Consider the following 21,663-nt stretch of genomic DNA (forward strand, 5'->3'; position numbering starts at 1 on the left):
CACCTCTTTTGCCTGTGTCTGCAACTCTCTGGCCCCTTTCTGCAGTTCTCTTACTTCCTTCTGCACCTTTGCTGCTTCTTTCTGCATCCCACTTGACCCTTTCCGCGCCCCTGTTACTTCATTCTGCACTTCTCTTGCTTCTTTCTGTACCCCTCTTGCTTCTTTCTGCACCCCTCTTGCCTCTTTCTGCACCCCTCCTCCCTCTTTTTGCAGCTCTCTTGCCTCTTTCTGCATCTCTCTTGCCTCTTTCTGCACTTCTGTTGCATCTCTCTACACATCAGTTGCTTCTTTATGCACCTCTTTCTGCACTTCTGTTGCTTCTTTCTGCCACTCTCTTGCCTCTTTCTGTACCTTTGTTGCATCTTTCTGGGCTTCTCTTTGTTCTTTCTGCACCCCTGTTGTCTCTTTCTTCACTCGTCCTCCATCTTTCTGCACCTCTCTTGTCTCTTTGTGCACCTCTCTTGCCTCTTTCTGCATTACTTTTGCTTCTTTCTGCACTTTTAGTGCCTCTTTCTGTATTTCTGTTCCTTCTTTATGTATTTTGTTTGCTTCTTTCTGCAACTCTGTTGCTTCTTTCAGCACTTATCTTGCCTCTTTCTGCACCCCTCTTGCCTCTTTCTGCACCTCTGTTGCTTCTTTCTGCACTTCTCTTGCTTCTTTCTGCACCTCTTTTGCTTCTTTCCGCACCCCTATTGCCTCTTTTTGCACTTCTCTTCCCTCTTTCTGCAGCTCTCTTGCCTCTTTCTGCACCCCTGTTCCCTTTTTCTGCACCCCTGTTCCCTTTATCTGCACTTCTCTTGCCTGTTTCTGCAACTCACTTGCCTCTTTCTGCAGTTCTCTTGCCTCCTTCTGCGCCTCGGTTGCTTCTTTCTGCACCCCTCCTGTCTGGTTCTGTACCTCAATTGCCTCTTTCTGCACCTCTCTTGCTTCTTTCTGTACCTCACTTGCCTCTTTCTGCACTTTTTTTGCAGAGTTTTATATAGCGCAAACTTGACCTGAATCGGGTATCAGAGTGCTTTACATAGCACCAGTTATGTTACAAGAGGACACACATTCATTTTTGTTAGGCACAGGGAGATTAAGTGATTTGCCCAGAATCACAGGATGTTCAGCGTCATTGTAGAGACTCGAACCCCGTTCCCCAGATTCGAGGTTGACCGCCCTAGCCATTAGGCCATCACCTCTCCCCACTCTCATGTCTCTTTCATCACTTCTCTTTCTTCTTTCTGCACCTTTATTTTCCATTCTGCACTCCCTTACTTCTTTCTGCACCTCACGTGCCTCTTTCGGCACTTCTCTTGTCTCTTTCATCACTTCTCTTGCTTCTTTCTGCACCTCTATTCCTTTGTTCTGCACCTCTCTTGCTTCTTTCTGTACCCCTCTTGTGTCTTTTTGCACTTCTCTTCCCTCTTTCTGCACCTCTCTTGCCTCTTTCTGCACCCCTGTTCCCTTTTTCTGCACTCCTGTCCCCTTTATCTGCACCTGTCTTGCCTGTTTCTGCAACTCACTTGTCTCTTTCTGTAGTTCTCTTGCCTCCTTCTGCAGCTCGGTAGCTTCTTTCTGTACCCCTCTTGTCTGGTTCTGTACCTCAATTGCCTCTTTCTGCACCTCTCTTGCCTCTTTCTGTACCTCACTTGCCTCTTTCTGCACTTCTCTTGTCTCTTTCATCATTCCTCTTTCTTCTTTCTGCACCTGTTCCTTCATTCTGCACTTCCCTTGCTTCTTTCTACACCTCACTTGCCTCTTTCTGCACTTTTTTTTGCAGTTTTATATAGTGCAAACTTGACCCGCATCGGGTATCAGAGCGCTTTACATAGCACCAGTTATGTTACATGAGGACACACATTCATTTTTATTAGGCACAGGGAGATTGTGATTTGACCAGAATCACAGGATGTTCAGCGTCATTGCCGAGACTCGAACCCAGCTCCCCAGATTCAAGGTCGACCACCCTAGCCGTTAGGCCAACTCCTCTCCCCACTCTCTTGTCTCTTTCATCACTTCTCTTTCTTCTTTCTGTACCTGTTCCTTCATTCTGCACTTCCCTTGCTTCTTCCTGCACCTCGCGTGCCTCTTTCGGCACTTCTCCTGTCTCTTTCATCACTTCTCTTGCTACTTTCTACACCTCTGTTACTATGTTCTGCACTTCTCTTGCTTCATTCTGCACCCTTTTGCCTCTTTCTGTACCACTATTCCTGCACCTCTCTTGTCTCTTTCTGCAGTTCTCTTGATTCTTCCTGTACCTCTGTTGCTTCTTTCTGCACTTCTTTTGCTTTTTTCTGTCCCTCTTGCTTTTCTGCAACCCACTTACCTCTTTCTGCACCTCTTTTGCTTCTTTCTGCACTTCTCCTGCTGCTTTCTGTACTTCTCTTGCTTCTTTCTGCACCCCTCTTCCCTCTTTCTGTACCTCTCTTGCCTCTTTCTCCTAATCTCTTGCCTCGTTCTGCACTTCTCTTGCCTCTTTCTACATTTCTCATGCCTCTTTCTGCACTTCTCTTGACTCTTTCTGCACATTTCTTACTCTTTCTGTACCGCTGTTGTTTTTTCTGCATTCTCTGGCTTCTTTCTGTACTTCTCTTGCCTCTTTCTGTATTCAAATGGGAAGGGCAAGCTGTCAAGTTTAAAGGGGTGTATGCTCCCATGACTGAGGTATATGTCTACCTGTGCATGTATTCTCGCGTGTTATGCATCTGAACATGGTTGCTTAAAAAGTTGGTAGCTTCTCCTTTAGGGTGTCAAATCTTCTTAGTTCTGCTCTGTCATTCGGTTTCACAGGCAGACATGTCTTATGTGTATATGTGTTATAGAGCCCCTCAAATATACAATTGAATACCCATGTGCCCTGTATTATGAGAAGAAAGAAGTATACACATGTTTTTGTACACACATTTATAGAGTATCCTGTTTGAAACACAGGTATTCAAGTATTTGAATGTTTATTTTTATGTAACATGTCACTAGGTAAAAGCAGAGACACATGCATGTATACCTTCACAAACTTGGTCAGACTTACATGACTTGTATGGTTAGGGTTGCTGTTTTACATTTGGTAGCCCTAACATTCTGAGCATGCGATGAATTGTGAACCTTCAGGAGAAAAGTGAGGTTTAAGACATCTTGGGAGAAGGATTAGTGATTAGGCTACTTTGTATTATTCTGTTGAAAGGTACAGTCAAAGTAGGTCTAATGCTGCACCTCTGTTGCTTCTGGCAGATTAGCCCAGCACCATGTGACTCTGGGCAATAGCTTGCTTAATCTTCCCGACGGCCCCCAGCGCCTAGAGACCCTTACGGGTGATTGTGCGCTTTACAAATGTGGATTATTATTATTATTATTATTATTATTATTTCTCCACCTTTCTTCCTCTTTCTGGACTTCTGTTTCCTCTTTCTGCATTTTTCTTGCTTCATTCTGCACCTTTCTTGCTCTTTCTGCACCTCTCTTCCTTCTTTATGCATTTCTCTTGCTTCTTTCTTCACCTTTCATTTTCTTCCTGCACGCGGTCTACCTATGTAGGCGTAGTTAGAAATTAGCAGTTAAAATCCTTAGAACTTCACTGAAAATACACTAGGTTTCAGGGAGTTATAGTTAGTAATTAGCATTTAAAACCTTAGACATTCACTGAAAAAAACACTGGTTTCAGGGACGTTATAATTAGGAATTAGCATTTAAAAAACCTTATATATTCACTAAAAAAACACGTTTCAGCGGCGTTATAGTTAGGCTGACATTTCACTTTTACAAACATTATAGTTGAAACCTTTCAACTGACTTATATTTCTTTATCATCTGCCCTCTTAAAGCTCATTAACAGCAACCAACCCAATATCAGTGACATACAAAAACATTATGTCAAAAATATATTAATTTTATTGTTACTTTTTTCATATAAAAATATTTTATACTTTTTTTAATATATAACGACGGTAATGCCATTCATTATTGAGCGGAACATTTTTTCATCATTATCTACCCATACAAGTAACATTTGAATAGATAAGGAAGCAGTTACCAGAATACCACCAAAACCTCCAACATATTGGTATACATAGGTACTGCATTGCTTTGAGCATTTAATATCAACACTTGAACAGTGGGTGGATACTTGATCAGTAGATTACATTAACATTACTTCTAATTATGCCAATGTCTTAATCTGTAAATGTGTTGAAGGCAAGGTGATTAACATTTCAGCTCTAAAATAAAAAAACAATAACTGAATGCACAGATAACCCCACACTCAATTATCAACACTTCACTCTGAACCTATCATACTATCTCAGTCTCACTAGCACTCATACACAGAAGAGATACAATCTCAGCGGAGATCCTAAGCGGCATTTCACTCGTACAAAACCAGAAAAATTCAGCCGCTATAGTTAGCTGAGCTAACTATAGCTCGCACCCCTGCAATGTACTGCTGATGACGTCACATATTACATCACTCTAGACAAGGTCAGTGACATCACTGGTAACATCACTCATGACATCTCAAATGACATCACTGATGACATCATCCACCTAATATCTGATCCCCCTCCTCACACCCTAATATAACCTTTCATATACCCACTCTAAAATACAGACTACCATTCTCAAAAGCATAGACACCAATACCAGTTAGTACATACCCACTCACTGATTCATAGTTCTATACATGCATCCACCCACTCACCCATAAGGTCACTCATACACATAGTCACTCATCAAGACAGCTGCTGATATATGCACTCATACACCCATACAGACACTCACACACCACCACTCACCCCTAAAGTTACTCACACACCTAGTCAGTCACCCAAAGAATCAATCCCACTATTAAGTACTCACATATTCTGTTATACACATACCACCTCACTTATTCATACAGATACTAATACATACTCTCTTCTACAATCACTGACACAAGCACCCTCATGCATACAGCCACTATCACTCACTCTCGTATATAGTCACTTATATACTCCAACACTCACATAAACTGCCTTTTACATGTGTAGTCACTCCCACATATACCACTGAGACATCCATTCACTCACCAATACAGTCATATACACACTCAGACATCCATACAGCCCCTCGCAGATGCACTCATGAACCCTTACACCCAGTGAATCACCCACTCACATATCTATGCAGGGAGTCACACACACTCCCACCCACCCACACAGACACTCAGGCACTAATACACGTACCCAGACAACCAACCATTAACCCATATAGACACTCATGTAGGTACTCACCAATCCATGCAGCCATTTACACACCAACTGACACACTGATACAGACATTCACACAGATTAGTCATTCACCCATACATTCACTAAGACACGTTTAATCTCTCACTTTTACAGTTAGTCACGCACCCTCTAAATCATCCATTCAGACACTCATACACCCACTCATTCTTCAATAAACCTTGGCATATATATACATAACATTCTTAAACTTGTTAGAAACACTCAGTCACTCGATGATGTCATCAGTGATGTCATTTGAGATGTCATCAGTGATGTCACTGACCCTGTCATGCGTGATGTAATATGTGATGTCATCAGCAGTGCATTGCGGGGGCGCGAGTTATAGTTAGTACAGCTAAACTGACCATAATAATGTGTTGTAATGCATGCGAGGTAAAAGCATATGCGTGCTAAACAAATGTGCGGTAGCAAACATGTTTTAAAGGCATGTGTTGTTGTTACTAGCATTGTACCGTCATGCAACCTCACCAATCATACCTAAACCATTCACCCCGAAATTCTTCACCCTATTGCCTTTACAGCTAATCCCTTACCCTTCCCCCTTAAACCTGCAATCTGTCACCATTCACCCCTAAACGTATCCTAAAGCTGTGTAGGGCAAGGGGAAGGTGCTACAGGGCTGGGGGCAGGGAGGAGCCGAGTAGGGCAAGGGGAAAGGTAAGGAGCTACAATGTAGCTCCTTCCCCTTGGCCTACTTAGCTCCTCCCTGTTCCCAGCCCTCTTTACTGCTCCCCTTCATTGGTAAAACAGTGCTCTTGTGCACCTTCCAGCCACATCCGACCCATCTTGTAAGTCAGCGTAAAGAGCTTTCACTTACGTATACCAAACATACATCCAAAAAGCGTTGGTAACGTAGAACACGGGTTGCGGGCAGGAGTAGTGCAAGCTTCACTCTAAGTGGAAAACAAGACCAGCTTTTGGCACTGCCAATGCTTGTCTATGTGGTAAATAACATTGTTATATGAGACCTTTTGTGTTTACAAAACTGACTTCATACGTAAAGGACGGAATAGTTTAATTTTTGGTCGCTGACTTTGGAATCGTGATTGCGTGGACTGCCCTTGAACCTTGTAACTGCAACGCACAGGCTTACCATGCCAGTCCTCTGAGGTGTGGTCCAACCTGTCCTGCAAGTTTCCAAACCTCTTGCTCATTAATCGACATTCCATTCCCTTTTTATCATCAACCACAGCCTCCTTCCCCCATCCTTTAACAGCATGGGCACGCCCTTTGAGAAAACACCGCTTCTCGTTCACACCCACTGAAATCCTGTTGGACACGACTGGTAAAGCAGAGTGCTCTAATGCCGAGATGGGGGCTCCTTAAAAGATGGCACGTTTATCACAATTAAAATTAGAAAATGTACAGCTGAAAACCGGAGTTCTTAGAGTCAATAAATTTTCGAATCAAATTTATGAATAATTTATTAATTTAAAAAAACACATTATCCTATTTAGTGGTGAAATCCCATTAAAAATTGGATACATCTGTCATTAACCATTTAATTGGAAAAAGCAACCCTACAAACATTGGTGCAGAAACCACCAGGCACTTGTGTTGTCTCTGAAACAGACTGTAATTTAGGCTAGCGAGGGGACTCTATTATTTTACTGGATTCCCAATGTCAATCCATTACCTAATTATTGGGGATTTTCAAAATAAAATTAACTAGTTCTGCAAACTGGTCTAATTTTCTTTTTAAGCTTATGTTTCCCACATTCTTGAATCGCTGACCCAAGCTTGTTAGACCTGTCAGCCTTAGAGTGGTCTTCCCCCTAATGGTTTGCCTGCTTTGCCTCATGCTGATCTGTTTTTGTTGGCTTTAGGACTCTGGGCACTTTACCACTGCTAATCGTGCTGAGGTGCATGTGCTCACTCCCCTAAAACATGGTAACATTGGTGTATATACACAACTGGCCTATTTAATTTACTTATAAGTCCCTATTAAAGTGCACTATATATTCCCAGGGCCTGTACATTTAATGCTATTAGTGGTCCTGCAACACTGATTGTGCCACCCACGTAAGTAGCCATTCAAACATGCCATGGGCCTGCCACTGTAGAGCCTGTATGTGCAGTCTGACTGCCATATCCACTTGGCATTTAAAACCCTTTGCCAAGCCTTAAACTCCCCTTATTTTTTATAAGTCACCCCTACGGAAGGCCCATAGGCAGGGCCGGACTGGCCGAACTGGGCATTGGGCATTTTCCCATGAGGCTGGAAGGGTGGGGGCTGGTTTTGCAGTGGTGGGGGCCGGTTTTGTAACTAAGGGCTAGTTCTGCAGCATTGCTGCTATATCGCCCCCTAGTAACAAAAGTAGCAGTGCACTTGACCCCGCTGGGGGCTGGTCCGACAAAATTGCCAGGGCGGCTTTGAGTCCAGCCCTGTTCATGGGGTTGGGTGCTATGTAAGTAAAAGGCAGGGCATATACTTTTTAGTTTTATATGCCCTGGCAGTGGAAAAATCCCATAATAGTTTTTCACTACTGTGAGGCCTACCTCTCTTAAAGGTTAATATGGGGGATTCTTTGATACACTTATTTAGGGGCGGCTCCAGCGCTACGGCGGAGGAGCGTTGCCCCACTGCTTTCAAAGCAGAGAAAAAATAAAAAATAAAATGATAACTTTGGTATTATCATTTTATTTTTGGTAGCGGCAGAGCTGGGTTAGGGTGGGGGGGCTAGGGTCACAGGAAGAGGAGTTGTGGGCACACTTTAAGTGTGCATCACTGTTTGGCCGGCACAACAGTTATGCGCACTCTGCATATTGCCAACCAGGCTGCATTACACAGCCAGGTGAGGAACATGCCCAGGCTCTCATTCCCCGTCTGAGCGCTGAACCATGGCACTCAGACCATCCACAACGCTGCATTGCAGCGTTGTGATTGGCTTAGGGGAGGTAGCCGGTGTGTGCTTCCCGTTCCTGATTTTGTTCTGGGATGTCGGCAGAGAAGTGGAGAAGAGACGCGCCCGGCAGAAGTGGTAAGTGTTTTTTTCGCCCACCCCTTCCCCTGCCCCACCACCCCCGTTCCCTGACAACCACCACTGAATTTATTAAGTGTAATGTCTGATTGAGAAGGAGTAGAATAGTCCTGTTTGGTGCCTATGGACTTGAAATGATATATCCTTTTTAATGGTAACATTGAATTTGTGATATACCTTTAAAAATGCCACTTTTAGAAAGTTGCTACAGCAACAAATGATGGATGGAATGCTGAATGAATCTAACATTCTCCCGCAGTCAAGAGATCTGGGATAAAACCATTGTTCCTTTGCTCACTACGTCACCCCAGTTTGGACCCAACCATTTGCAAATCAGTCTTGACCCTGCAGCTCATGGGAACAGTCCAGCCTGAACTGCCAAGCCGGTTCCTCCCTGGACCGAAAACAAGCATCCTAGTATCGGTTTCGGGGTATATCACCCCTCATCAGCCAGGCTAGCTTAAATCCAATGGCATAGCGAACAAGGGACCCATGTCTGGGCACGCCCATTCCACTGAGCGTGAATAGTGCTGCAGCAACAAATGATGGACAGAATGCTGAATGAATCAAACATTCTCCCCCAGTCAAGAGATCTGGGTTTGCACTATATAAAATCGCAAAAAAAATATTTAACCCACAGCCTAGCATGTAGATGAGGAGCAGATAATGTCGATGTGTCATTGCTTGAATTTAAAAAAAGGTGAGCGTTGGCTCTCTTGAGCAACATCCTGGGGGCACATTATGGTATTAGAAAAGGGGCCACAGAAGCTTGTGAAACCCCTTCTGTAATACTTATAGCGCTGGCGCACATAAAGTTCCAGTGCTATCTTCATAGGGCAATCCCTCATTTGCATGGAGGAGTGGCCCCATGCAAATGAGGCAATCACTTTGCGTCTGCACCTGTGCGATGTTATAGACATAGGCATAGAGGCAAAGAAGCTGTCAGGAGTAGTACTGACAGTGCACCCCCTGATTGCAGCCCTCTGGAAGGGGGAAAGGTGGTCCTATGGACTTCCTAGATATCTCCTTGCAGGCGGGTGCAGTCACTCACTGCACCTGCCTGCAGGGGGACTCCCTAATTCCCTAAGTGCAGGCGGGTTTCCCTCTGTGCAGTGCAACGGAGCAGCTTCAAAGTAGCTGTTCCATTTTTCACATGAATGCGCTACGCTAGGGGCAGCGAGTTCCTGACTGCCCTGGGGGCAGCCATTCATCTTAATAAGCCTTTTACAAGGTGCACCCAGCACAATCAAGGGAAATGCAGCGTATGTATAATACGGCCCCTGGTGCGTGGTCACTGCACAGAAACAGTGCACTTCTGAAGAGTTTTGCCTCAGCTCTTGCATCAGTAAAGACAACAGTGCAGCTTTGGAGAGAGGGGTCACAACACTTTGAGCGAATGTCTCAAGGTATGGTGGAGTACTGTGAAGCAAGGCAAAGCTCAACGTGCCTGCCAACCGTAGCTCATTATGGGATGCATAGTGCACCCCGGATGAACTGAGAAAGTGGTTTATGTGGCTGGCCCGGTTTGCTTTTGCACTTTTGGCCTGCTTTTAAGCATCGCAAATGGTATTCCTAACTAGATCTTAACTGAATATTATCTGTTTTAAGCTTAAAGGAACGGGGACTTCTACGCTTTATTGGTGACTCTTTTACCTTCTGTGGTGGTAAATGTAAATTGTAAATTGATACTTGTGCGCACTACTCACCCGCAAGGGTCTCAAGGCGCTTGTACGAATACCGCTGTGGAACCCATCCTGGCTTTCCCTGTGAGGCGTCCACTCCTGGGCACCCCCAAGGTGGAGGCCAGGCATCCTTAGCGTTGTGGAGCCGTTGTGGAGATTAAGCAAGCTATTGCTCAGAGTTGCAGAGTGGGACTCCACTCGCACCGAGGCGAGAATTATCAGGTCCGTGGAATTTTTAGCCCAAGACCAGCCGAGGTGGGGAATTGAACCCTGGTCCCGGGCTAGACCTCTGCATCAGGGTCTGCCGCTCTAACCATTGAGCCACACTTCTCCACAGTACCTTGGTATGATCACCATCCTGGATGTGTGCATACTTAGCTGCTTTGGTTTCTGTTTATTTGAGGATTTTGTGAAGTGCATAACCTATTAGAATTACATTGCATTTAGACATGCCAAAACTCCACTCACTTTCTTCTCTCAAATCCTGGGTAACCAGTACTGCAGTAGGGGAAATAGAAAACGGTGTTATTAAACGATGCACATTTGTGGTGCAGCTCTCAGCGCAGAACATAAACTTGCCCTATTAATGCCTTGCCTAGGTGCTGAACGCAGGATATGTTAGAGTACCTACCAGACCTCATTACAGAGGAGGGTCAAGGTTTGAAAAAAATGTTAAATTGTGTCTAAGTCACTTAATCAGCACTCTCTCCCAGGGGACAGTATTTTTGGAAGGAGAGCACAAAAAGTGTGACACTGTTCGCCTCTGCCTTGAGTGGTTCGCTCCCCTGTGTCTCTGCCGAGACTCGGTATCGTACATGCTGTGCTGCTTTGATTATCACTGTGCCATTGTTTATTTTTGTTCGCCTGACATTTAAATAGCGTTTGCCTGCCTGTACCATCTCTGCTCTGCTATTTGATTTTTGCGCGATATCCCCCCGGCGCCCTGCTCTGCTCCCCCCTCCATTTTGTCCCTGTTGTTGTTGTTGTGCTTGCTGAGCCCGCCCCGCCTCCCAGCTAAACAGCCCTCCCACTACCTATTTACGGCGCCCCTGGTCCTCGCAGCGCTGTGACCCCTCTTCGCCTCTGCCTTGAGTGGTTCGCTCCCCTGTGTCTCTGCCGAGACTCGGTATCGTACATGCTGTGCTGCTTTGATTATCACTGTGCCATTGTTTATTTTTGTTCGCCTGACATTTAAATAGCGTTTGCCTGCCTGTACCATCTCTGCTCTGCTATTTGATTTTTGCGCGATATCCCCCCGGCGCACTGCTCTGCTCCCCCCTCCATTTTGTCCCTGTTGTTGTTGTTGTGCTTGCTGAGCCCGCCCCGCCTCATAGCTAAACAGCCCTCGCCCCTCCCCCTCCACCTTCCATTTATAACAGTAGCTCCCGCGTGCAGCGTTTACGCGCAGCGACCGCGCCCAATCCGTGCCGAAGGTGCGCCAAAGGTAAGCCCGTCTACGCCCGTCCGCGCCTGGACCGTGCCCAGCGCCAGACCCCCTGCCCCTCGCGCTCCCCAGCCCTCCCGCATTACCTAGGATGCCGTCACCCTCCTAGCCCTTAACCCCGGTCGCGCCCCCAACTGCGTCCAAGCCGCTCCTGGACACACCCATGGACCTTTCTCTTGCTACTCCTGCAAATTCATCGGCACTGTCAACATCTCCGCTACGACCACACCTCAGATCCCCGACCCCAATCACCTTCAATGCATCCTTCTCAACACCCGATCAGTCCACAGGCACGCCATTGACCTATGGAATCTACTAGACACCATTTCTCCGGACATCGCCTTCCTGACGGAAACATGGATGAATGCTTCCTCCGCTCCAGACATCACCATTGCCATCCCTGAAGACTATAAGATCACTTGCAAAGACCGTACCAGCCACACAGGAGGAGGAATCGCTATCGTCCATAAGAAATCAATCCGCATCTCAACCAGCTCTGACGCCAACCTCGCCAACTCCGAACACCTTCACTTCCAGATCCACATCGACCCCAAAACCACACTCAGAGGCACCCTCCTCTACAGACCACCAGGACCCCGCGCAAAATTCAGTGAAGACATCACGGACTTCATCACTCCACACGCGCTCCCCTCCAAAGACTACATCCTTTTGGGAGACCTCAACTTTCACCTTGAAAAGATCAACGACCGCAACACCACCACCCTCTTGGACAACCTCGCCAACCTCGGACTTAAACAACTAGTCACTTCCCCCACCCACATCGCAGGTCACACACTCGACCCCATCTTCACCTCCAGCAATCATGTCTCCTTCAGCCACACTACGGATCTCCTCTGGACTGACCACAGCTGCGTTCACTTCACCTACAACAAACCAAAACCCAACATCCACCTCCAACCTACCCTGCAAAGAAACTGGAACAAAATCACCACGGACCAAATCTCCGCATCGCTCCTTCGAAACTCCCCAGCCCTCTCTTCTAACGCTAACGAAGCCGCCGCCAACCTCACCCTATGGTTATCCAACACCGCCGACACCTTAGCTCCACTGAAAAAACGTCAAAGCAAACCTGGCAGCAAGAAAGCCTCATGGTTCAACGATGATCTCAAGAAGTCCAAGAAACTCTGCCGCTCCCTTGAAAAGGCCTGGAAAAAAGACCCAACCACCAGCACCAAGGACGCCTTCAAAAGCGCCACCCGCACTCACCACCAACTGATCCGAAAAGCCAAGAAAACAGCATTCAAGGATCGACTTGACAACAACGCCCACAACAGCAAGGAACTTTTCAACATCGTCAAGGAATTTTCCAATCCCTCCGCCAACTTCAACGACATCACCCCCTCTCAAACCCTCTGTGACTCCCTAGCCTCATTTTTCCACAACAAGATTGCAGACATCCACAACAGCTTTGACAACCAACCCGGAAACCAACCCACCCTACCACTTGCTGATCATCTTCCCCCCGTGAACACCCTTAATGACTGGAACCCAATCTCCACTGAGGACACCATCCGCCTGATGAATTCCATCCACTCAGGATCCCCCACAGACCCATGTCCTCACCACATCTTCAACAAAGCAGACTCCGTCATAGCACTGCACCTCCGAGACGTCATCAACTGCTCCTTCAACTCCGCCACCTTCCCGGAAGACTGGAAACACGCTGAACTCACCGCCCTTCTGAAAAAACCAACAGCGGACCCCACCGAACTCAAAAATTACCGCCCCATCTCGCTTCTTCCATTCCCGGCCAAAGTCATCGAGAAAGCTGTCAACAACCAGCTCGCCGCATTCCTCGAAGCCAACAAATCCCTCGACTCCTCACAGTCCGGCTTCCGAGCCAAGCACAGCACCGAAACCGCCCTCATCGCAGCAACAGATGACATTCGAACTCTACTGGACAATGGAGACACAGTCGCCCTCATCCTCCTTGACCTCTCTGCAGCTTTCGACACAGTCTGCCACAGCACCCTTTTACAACGCCTCAATAACATCGGAATCCAAGGAAAAGCACTTGAATGGATCACCTCATTCCTCACCGGAAGAACCCAGAGAGTCCGCCTTCCTCCATTCAAGTCCGAGGCCTCTGAAGTCATCTGCGGCGTACCACAAGGATCCTCACTCAGTCCCACCCTCTTCAACGTATACATGAGCCCCCTCGCGGCCATCGCACGCCAACACAACCTCAACATCATCTCTTACGCGGACGACACTCAACTGATCCTTTCTCTCACCAATGACCCCAGCACCGCCAAAACTAACCTACACGAAGGAATGAAAGAAGTTGCCGAATGGATGAAACAAAGCCGTCTGAAACTGAACTCAGACAAAACAGAAGTCCTCATCTTAGGTACATCCCCCTCTGCATGGGACGACTCCTGGTGGCCGGAAGCCCTCGGAAAAGCACCCATCCCGACAGACCACGCACGTAACCTAGGCGTTATCCTGGACTCTTCACTCTCAATGAACAGACAAGTCAGCGCCGTATCCTCTTCCTGCTTCAACATTCTTCGCATGCTCAGAAAAACATTTCGCTGGATCCCCACCGATACAAGGAAAACAGTCACCCACGCTCTGGTCACGAGCCGACTGGACTACGGAAACACCCTCTACGCAGGTACTAGCGCAAAACTCCAGAAGAAACTCCAACGAATCCAAAACGCCTCAGCCAGGATCATATTAGACATCCCGCGCAACGAACACATCTCTGGTCACCTTAAAGACCTCCACTGGCTACCCATCAATAAGAGGATCACCTTCCGACTGCTTACCCACGCACACAAATCACTCTACGACATCGGACCAGACTGCCTCAACTCACGACTGTCCTTCTACACCCCCTCCCGCCGACTACGGTCTTCCAGCCAAGCCCTCGCCACTGTACCTCGCATCAACAGAACCACCATGGGAGGCAGATCCTTTTCATACCTGGCTGCTAAAACATGGAACTCACTCCCCGCTTACCTTCGCCTTACCCAGAACCACCTAGCATTCAGAAAGCAACTTAAAACGTGGATATTTGACAAGTAATCCTCCTCCCCTTCCTAAGCGCCTTGAAACCCTCTGGGTATGTAGTGCACTATACAAATTATGACTTGACTTGACTTGACTGTGAAGGGGGGTATTACAGTACTGAGGAAATGAGCTGCCTCGTTCCAATTTGAACACACACGGAGGAAAGATTTAGAGACCAGTTTGCATTGCAAGTCAGACAAGATAAGGAAGGAACTCGGACTTAAAGATAAGTCTACCTCAACTGACATCGTAGCAACTGCTAAACGTGTGGAACACATGACGCCAAATAATAATAAGGCCCTCTGTCATCCCATTCATGCTTTTTTACACACCACCAATGTGTGCATGAACTAATGCACCAATCTGATGTGTTCTGTATTCATTTCCTTCTACCCAGGGCTCTCAGTAACATTCCTCTGAATATTTTTAGATTCACGTGTATGCATACAGCGTAGCTTAGTTGTACAACACATACACTTCTATTTGTTTTGTTTCTTTACTTTGTTCCACATCCTTATCACATGCTGCACCAGATAATGTCTTAAAAGGGATCATGTGGTTTAAACTATGGGAGAAAAAATGCAGTGACAGAAGCCACATTGTGCTGTCTAACAGTAAAGAGCATTCTTTAGCTGCAATGCTTTCTAAACACAGTGTACTCGTTGTTAAAACACAAGGGCTAAATGTATGACTCTAAGAGAATGCAGTGGAATATAATAGCTTTCAACAGTCTTAGGTGAAACTTACATTTTGATGAGGTTATAAAAAGCGGAATGCTTGGAGCATAGTGCCAATGAAGCACATTAATCAAGAAAATCTGAAATTGAAATGGAAGAAGAGATGTGATTATCAGAGCTTTTGTTTAGGAATGATATATATTTTTGAAATGTTCAGATACATATTTTCAATGGTATCCTGGCTGAAGGTGAGCGTGTTATATAATTCAGCAGAGAAGCATCTGGGTTAATAATGCTTGAATGAACACAGAAGCCTTTGTGGTGCTAATTAGACAGAAACTCTCCTTAAGTGTCAGAAGGTGGAATTTCAAATTAGTGGGACGTAAATCGGCACCCTACACTAAGCAATCAAGCTATGTGAGCAAGCCTGCGCGGAAGAAAACTCAGAGCGAAGTTGGCAGCTTGTCAAACGGGGCGTTTTACAGCCTGATTTCAAATAAATTGGTTCCACAGCCAAGGGCTTTACAGGCAGCTCAAAGAGAGTGGTAACTAATATGTCATGTAATGCCATCACTTATCAAAATGCACATAACGTTCTACTTCTCTCTAAGACCCACTTTAGTTTATCCACGTCTCGTCCTTTCCCAAGTATTTGAAGTCACACAACATTGTCTTTACAAGGTGTCTGGTGAGAAAAATAAAACTTAGAAAGATTGCCACTTCAAGCCTTAGAATTCAGAAATACAAGGCAGACTAGACAGATTTGACAGGCTCAGGTAGCTGTAGTATACAAGGATTTTTCATATACAGACAGCAGACATATTCTTTAGTGGACACCAATCAAACAGCCACAGATCTCAAACAGCAAGTATGTGTGTCTGTCGGTGTTTATTGATAGTACTGTCATTCAAAGCTACCAACATTGAACAAAAAAATGCATCTATGATTCCTGAAATGACATCTCCAGCGGCAAGGGCCCGCTAGCCATTATGGGGCAGATGTATCAAAATAACTATTTACGATCCTCAAATAGCGATTTTTTGAGAATCGCTATTTAAGAATTGCAAAATGGTATGTATATAAAAAGTCGCAATTTCTTTGCGATTTCTAAAAATTCCTTAATTGCGATTAGGGAATAATTTCCCATTCATTTCTATGGGCCAGGAGGCCCCCATAGGAAGGAATGGGAAGTTATTCTCAATTTGTGATTCGCAATTTGCTAATCGCAAATTGAGAATAATTCAAGGGTGTCTCAAGGACACCCTGCTGCACCCCTGAAATTTACATGTGTGCGCATATGGCGCACATACATGCCCTAAGGGCATGTATGAGTGCCACATGGCACCTTTACAAATGCCAAAAAGTGCATTTGTAAAAGAATTCGCAAACTACCACCAACTACAAGTTTTCTTAGTGTAAATTTGCAAAACTTATTTGCTTCTCAAATAGCATTTAAGGAATCGTAAATTGCAATTCCTTAAATGCTTACGCAATATTAAGGAATCTCAAAATTTGCGATTCCTTAATATTGCGATGTGATTTACATGATACATTCCATTTTCTGATTTTTTTGTCGCAAACGCTGCTTTTTACCGAATCGCAGAGTTTGCGACAAAAAAATCGTTTGATACATCTGCCCCTTAGTTTCTCCAAATCTGGAAGAATGTTCAACTATCAGCTTTACATATATAATTTGAAATCCATTAATTTATGGCGAAACAACATCTTGCCACTTTGAGAAAATTAAATCATTTCGCATTCAGTAGAACCTACTATGTTTGGTAAGTAAATTAATTGTCTCCAATCACCAGCAAATTTCTGAAAATATACACACTTTTATCTTAAATACCTGTTTTTCGTGCCTGATAAATAATTTGTCTTCACGCACCAGCTTATCCTTTTCTGGAGAAAAAAAAACACGTTTTCCCATTAAATAAAATATTTTTATGTTTTAGAAACAGATACATGTTTCCTCAAACACAAGCTTTAATACCTTCTGAAAATAAATACATTTTTGCTGTTAAGCACCAGTCTTTCAATTCTAGAAAATCAACTAATTCTGCTGCTGAATCCCCCCCCCCCCAAACAACCGAATTCTTGGAATTTTCTGAAATACTTTGTTTATCTTTCTAATTTTAGTGAGTATACTAGATTGTTCTCAACTATCCCCTCCCTTTTAATTTGCAATAGGTATTCATATTTACAGGGTCACCACAAAAACAGATACCTCTTTCCATGCTAATGTGTTCCCAGCATATGCCAGAAGAGGCCAACCAGGTGTCAGAAGTGACTAAAATATAACAGACGGGAACAACATGTACGACGATAGGCCAAGAAATGCCAAGGAGGCTTACCAGAAGTCATAATAGGCTGCTGCATGCCACAGTCAAACATTAGAAGCCACACGTTGCTACCAAATAATAGGATGGCCATAAGAATATATTAATGGCCATGATTTGGCTGGGGTGTACACAAAGAGGTTCATTTAGAGTTTTGCAGATTAGGCTTACCTCTGTGCTCTGATAGCTTTGGCGTGCACCCGTCTCCCCAAACTCGTAGTTGCTCACCACATTTAAGGGTGGGGTAACAGGGGTGTAACACAGGCCCCTGTAGCCCCCGCGGTGCAGGTGGGACCTCACCCTCCAGGGGCCCCGTCAGCACCGCACTTCTGCTGGGAGCTCTAGATTGAGACCAGAGGGGGCCCCTTCACATACCCTGCAGGGGGGCGCCCTCAAGGTTCGTTACGCCACTGTGGAGTAACAACTAGATTTCCATCGGTGGAGCCTCAGCTGGCTCTGCCGATGAAAATCCTTGACATGGTGGCCCTTTTGCCTCTGGACTACTAGGCAGGACTATTGGTGGCGGGAGGAGTTCACAGCCGAGCACTACCATGCAAGGTATGTCTGGCCTGTAGAGAGAAATTGCTCAGTGGACCCCACGTATTTGGGAACAATGACATACTACATTTATGTTGTTCAGCAATAATCTCTCACTTAGTGGATTTGTTTGTGGGAAACAAAAAATGTTACCAAGTAAGCGCAACAAAAATAGCACACGCTCATCAAAGTTTACAGTCTTCACTTCAACTAAAGTTTGATACATGCAAGTGGATTGATTTAGAAATTGAGAGTCACTGAATTAGAGTAATCATTAAACCTGTTATGACAAAGCTTTAAAACCACAACAAAGTAACAAAACATCTTTATTTTCACCTAATTCTATACTTTGGTAGATTTTATTTAAAAGGTTTTCAACCGAAGAGGTGATCCTCAGAGAGATACCCAATACTTCACAAAATGCTTGACAATTCTTCACAAAATACTTGGCAATTCTTCACAAAATGCTTGACAATTCTTTCTCGGGCCTATTACCCCAAGAAATAATAACATTACTTGTGAGGGAGAACCCTCAAAGTCACTAAATTAGTCTGAGGTCAATCCCCATGAAGTTTATGGCTCAGAGCTGACAGGCTTCAGTTAGGGTAATTAGGAAAGTATTTATGTAGTAGCAAACTAGCAAGGAAATCAAAATACCAACCAATACAAATCCCAACCAAAATTATAAAAATAGAGGAAAATGTAATAAACAAAATAAGAAAATAAGAACAAAATGACAAAAATCAAAGTTTTAAGTAAAAATAGCGCCAAAAAGAACTAAGCATCAATGATGGTCTATGGAATCTGTAGACCATGCATGACATAGGCGCAATTTGAGGCCAAGCGTGATGGAGCCTGGGTCAGATACACCAAGTGTCCCAGTCAAAGTCTGGAAGCCAAAATGTTTTATTTATTTTTATTTTACAAAGGTCCTGGTCTTAAATAATATTTAGAGAAATGATTTTCACAGGCTTGAAATAAGGACTGTGTTTTTTCTTTCTTCAGTGTCCAGCCGGACCTCCTTTCCCCCATGTATTGTCTGCCTTTTTGACTTGGTACAGGCTTGTGCCCAGTTACTAATGTGTGACTTGTCTCACTTTACTCTGTCTATACTTAAAAATGTGTGCAAAATAAACTCTTCTAGGTCCGGCTGGACACTGAAGAAAGAAAAAACACAGTCCTTATTTCAAGCCTGTGAAAATCATTTCTCAAAATATTATTTAAGCCCAGGACCTTTGTAAAATAAAAATAAGTAGTACTACCCGCGGTCCTTGGCCATTATTACGGGTTCCCTTGTACACTGTAGCCTGCCCAAAATGTTTTATGTCCCACTTCAGCAAGGACACTTTCTTAAAGAAAATTTTTGAAATTTCTTCAAAATCCAAAAAAAGAATGGGACTATGTCACTTTTTGAAAGGATACATCTTCCCAGTGTATAACGCCGCTGAAAATGTAGCCATCATCGTGGAACCGAAGGCTGGATACCGCAGTAGATGGGTCCCACTGGCACTCCGGAACTTTGGACAATGCTTGCTGAAACTTCTTTAACACCTTGGCTGCTAAGGGGTTTTGCCGCTGTGCGCTGGAAAATGAAGAATGTCAGGGATCATGACAAGGTCAACTCGTCATAAGCACAGCCCAGGTAAAACCCATGACGAGTTGACCTTGTCATTAGCATGGAAGGGGTTAAGTCTCATCTCAGAATGAGACTTAGTAACTTTTTGGGGGTTGCAGAGGTTTCTGCGAAGGACGAAGATGAAATTCAATCAAATGCTTTGGAACTGACGGGGAATTATTTTGCCAGGAGGTCCCACTGAAGCTCTTGATGAAATGTTTTCAAAAGTTTCCACATTTTCTTCCAGAGCCTAAACAACCACACAGGCACACCTCTAAGGTCCCCAGGACCACAGGAAAAGGTACTTAGAGACTTTCAAGGTGTCAGATATAGAGGGCAATGGCAAAGTCCAGTCCACATCCATTTTCTACTGGTCAGCTGGGCACTTCAGGTAAAATGGCTCTTGCAACTTGTTTCCTTGTAGCAATAAAGGAGGTCAACCAACTGACCCTTGGAATGGACTTCTTTGCCCTGGGTACAGGAGGGAGCATGCCCACCCCGGAGGCCGGTAGATCCCAAATCCGCGACGGTGTCGGTCAGAGGCAACTCTGACGGACATTGTAATGAGGCCCTTTGTCTTGCAGTCCACTGGAAGCATTAACTTCCAGGTCCTGGGTACATTTTATACTAGAGATGTTTAAGCAACTTTAATAAGTCAATGAGGACAACTTGGCTGCATGGCCATGGATGCAGACTGAATAGTGCAATAAAGAGGACACAGGTGAGGAACCAGGGAAATAGGGAAAGGAAAGTTATGTGAGACTGTGATGTGACCTAAGTAATGATGAAGTGGAGGAGTGATTATTCCAGTAGTCAGGCTGCCCAGCGAAATAGATCAAGAAATGATGGGAATAACTATAGAGGCCACTGGCACTGAGAATTGTTAAAAAAAAGAGTGTCAGCAAACACCCCCGCAGCAGTGCAGACTCCGAGACACTCTGCTCTATGGGGGCCGGGCGATTCACAGCAAAGCCTCATTAACAGGTAAATGGTCTTTTAAAGACCTGTGAAGTATTCAGATGCGGCTGTGTGTGTGCCGGGTAAGCTGGGGTGAGGTGACAGAGGGAGACAGACAGAGGGAGACAGACAGAGGGAGACAGACAGAGGGAGACAAACAAAGGGACATAGAGGGAGGAAGACAGAGGGAGGGATACAGAGGGAAGGGGAGAGATGAGGAGGGAGACAGAGGGACACAGACAGAGGGCGAGACATAGGGGGACAGAGGGAGACAGACAGAGGGAGGAGGGCGACAGATGGAGGGAGACAGACAGAGGGAGCGAGACAGATGGAGGGAGACAGACAGAGGGAGGGAGGGAGTCTGGGGGAGACAGAGGGAGGGAGAGGGAGACAGACAGAGGGAGACAGACAGAGGGAGACAGTGGGAGGGAGACAGTGGGAGGGAGGCAGAGGGAGGGAGTCAGAGGGAGTGAAGCAGAGGGAGGGAGACAGAGGGAGAGAGAGACAGAGGGAGGGAGACAGAGGGACGGAGACAGAGGGACGGAGATAGAGGGACGGAGGGATGGAGACAGAGAGAGAGAGACAGAGGGCAACAGACAGAGGGTGACAGACAGAGGGAGACAGACAGAGGGAGGGAGAAAGACAGAGGGAGACAGGCAGAGGGGGAGGGCGACAGAGGGAGGGCGACAGAGGGAGGGCAACAGAGGGAGGGCAACAGAGGGAAGGTGACAGAGGGAGGGAGACAGATGGAGAGAGAGTGAGACAGAGGGAGGGAGATAGACCGAGAGAGAGGGAGGGAGAGAGAGAGAGAGAGAGAGAGGGAGACACAGAGTGAGTGAGACAGGGAGGGAGACAGACAGAGGGAAGAGGGAGACAGAGGAAGGGCGACAGAGGGAGCGAGACAGATAGAGGGAGACAGAGGGAGGTAGACAGACAGAGGGAAACAGATGGAGAAAGACAGAGGGAGACAGAGGGAGGGAGACAGAGAGGGGGAGACAGAGAGTGAGAGGGAGACAGAGTGAGTGAGACAGAGGGAGACAGAGAGAGAGAGGGAGGGAGAGATAGAGAGAGGGAGTCAGACAGAGAAATAGAGAGAAAGAGAGAGAAAGATGTGTGTATGCTGGATCTGGT

The 21,663-nt window shown here is 45.6% G+C and overlaps 1 protein-coding gene across 1 annotated transcript in view; it reads left to right on the forward strand.

Moving 5' to 3' along the window:
* The window catches only part of RAB27B (RAB27B, member RAS oncogene family), a 624,827-nt gene that overhangs the window by 213,115 nt on the left and 390,049 nt on the right, over nucleotides 1-21,663 (forward strand). The gene's annotated exons all lie outside the window — the stretch shown is intronic.

This window comes from Lissotriton vulgaris, chromosome 3_1, assembly GCF_964263255.1.
Source record: "Lissotriton vulgaris chromosome 3_1, aLisVul1.2, whole genome shotgun sequence".
Taxonomy (NCBI): domain Eukaryota; kingdom Metazoa; phylum Chordata; class Amphibia; order Caudata; family Salamandridae; genus Lissotriton; species Lissotriton vulgaris.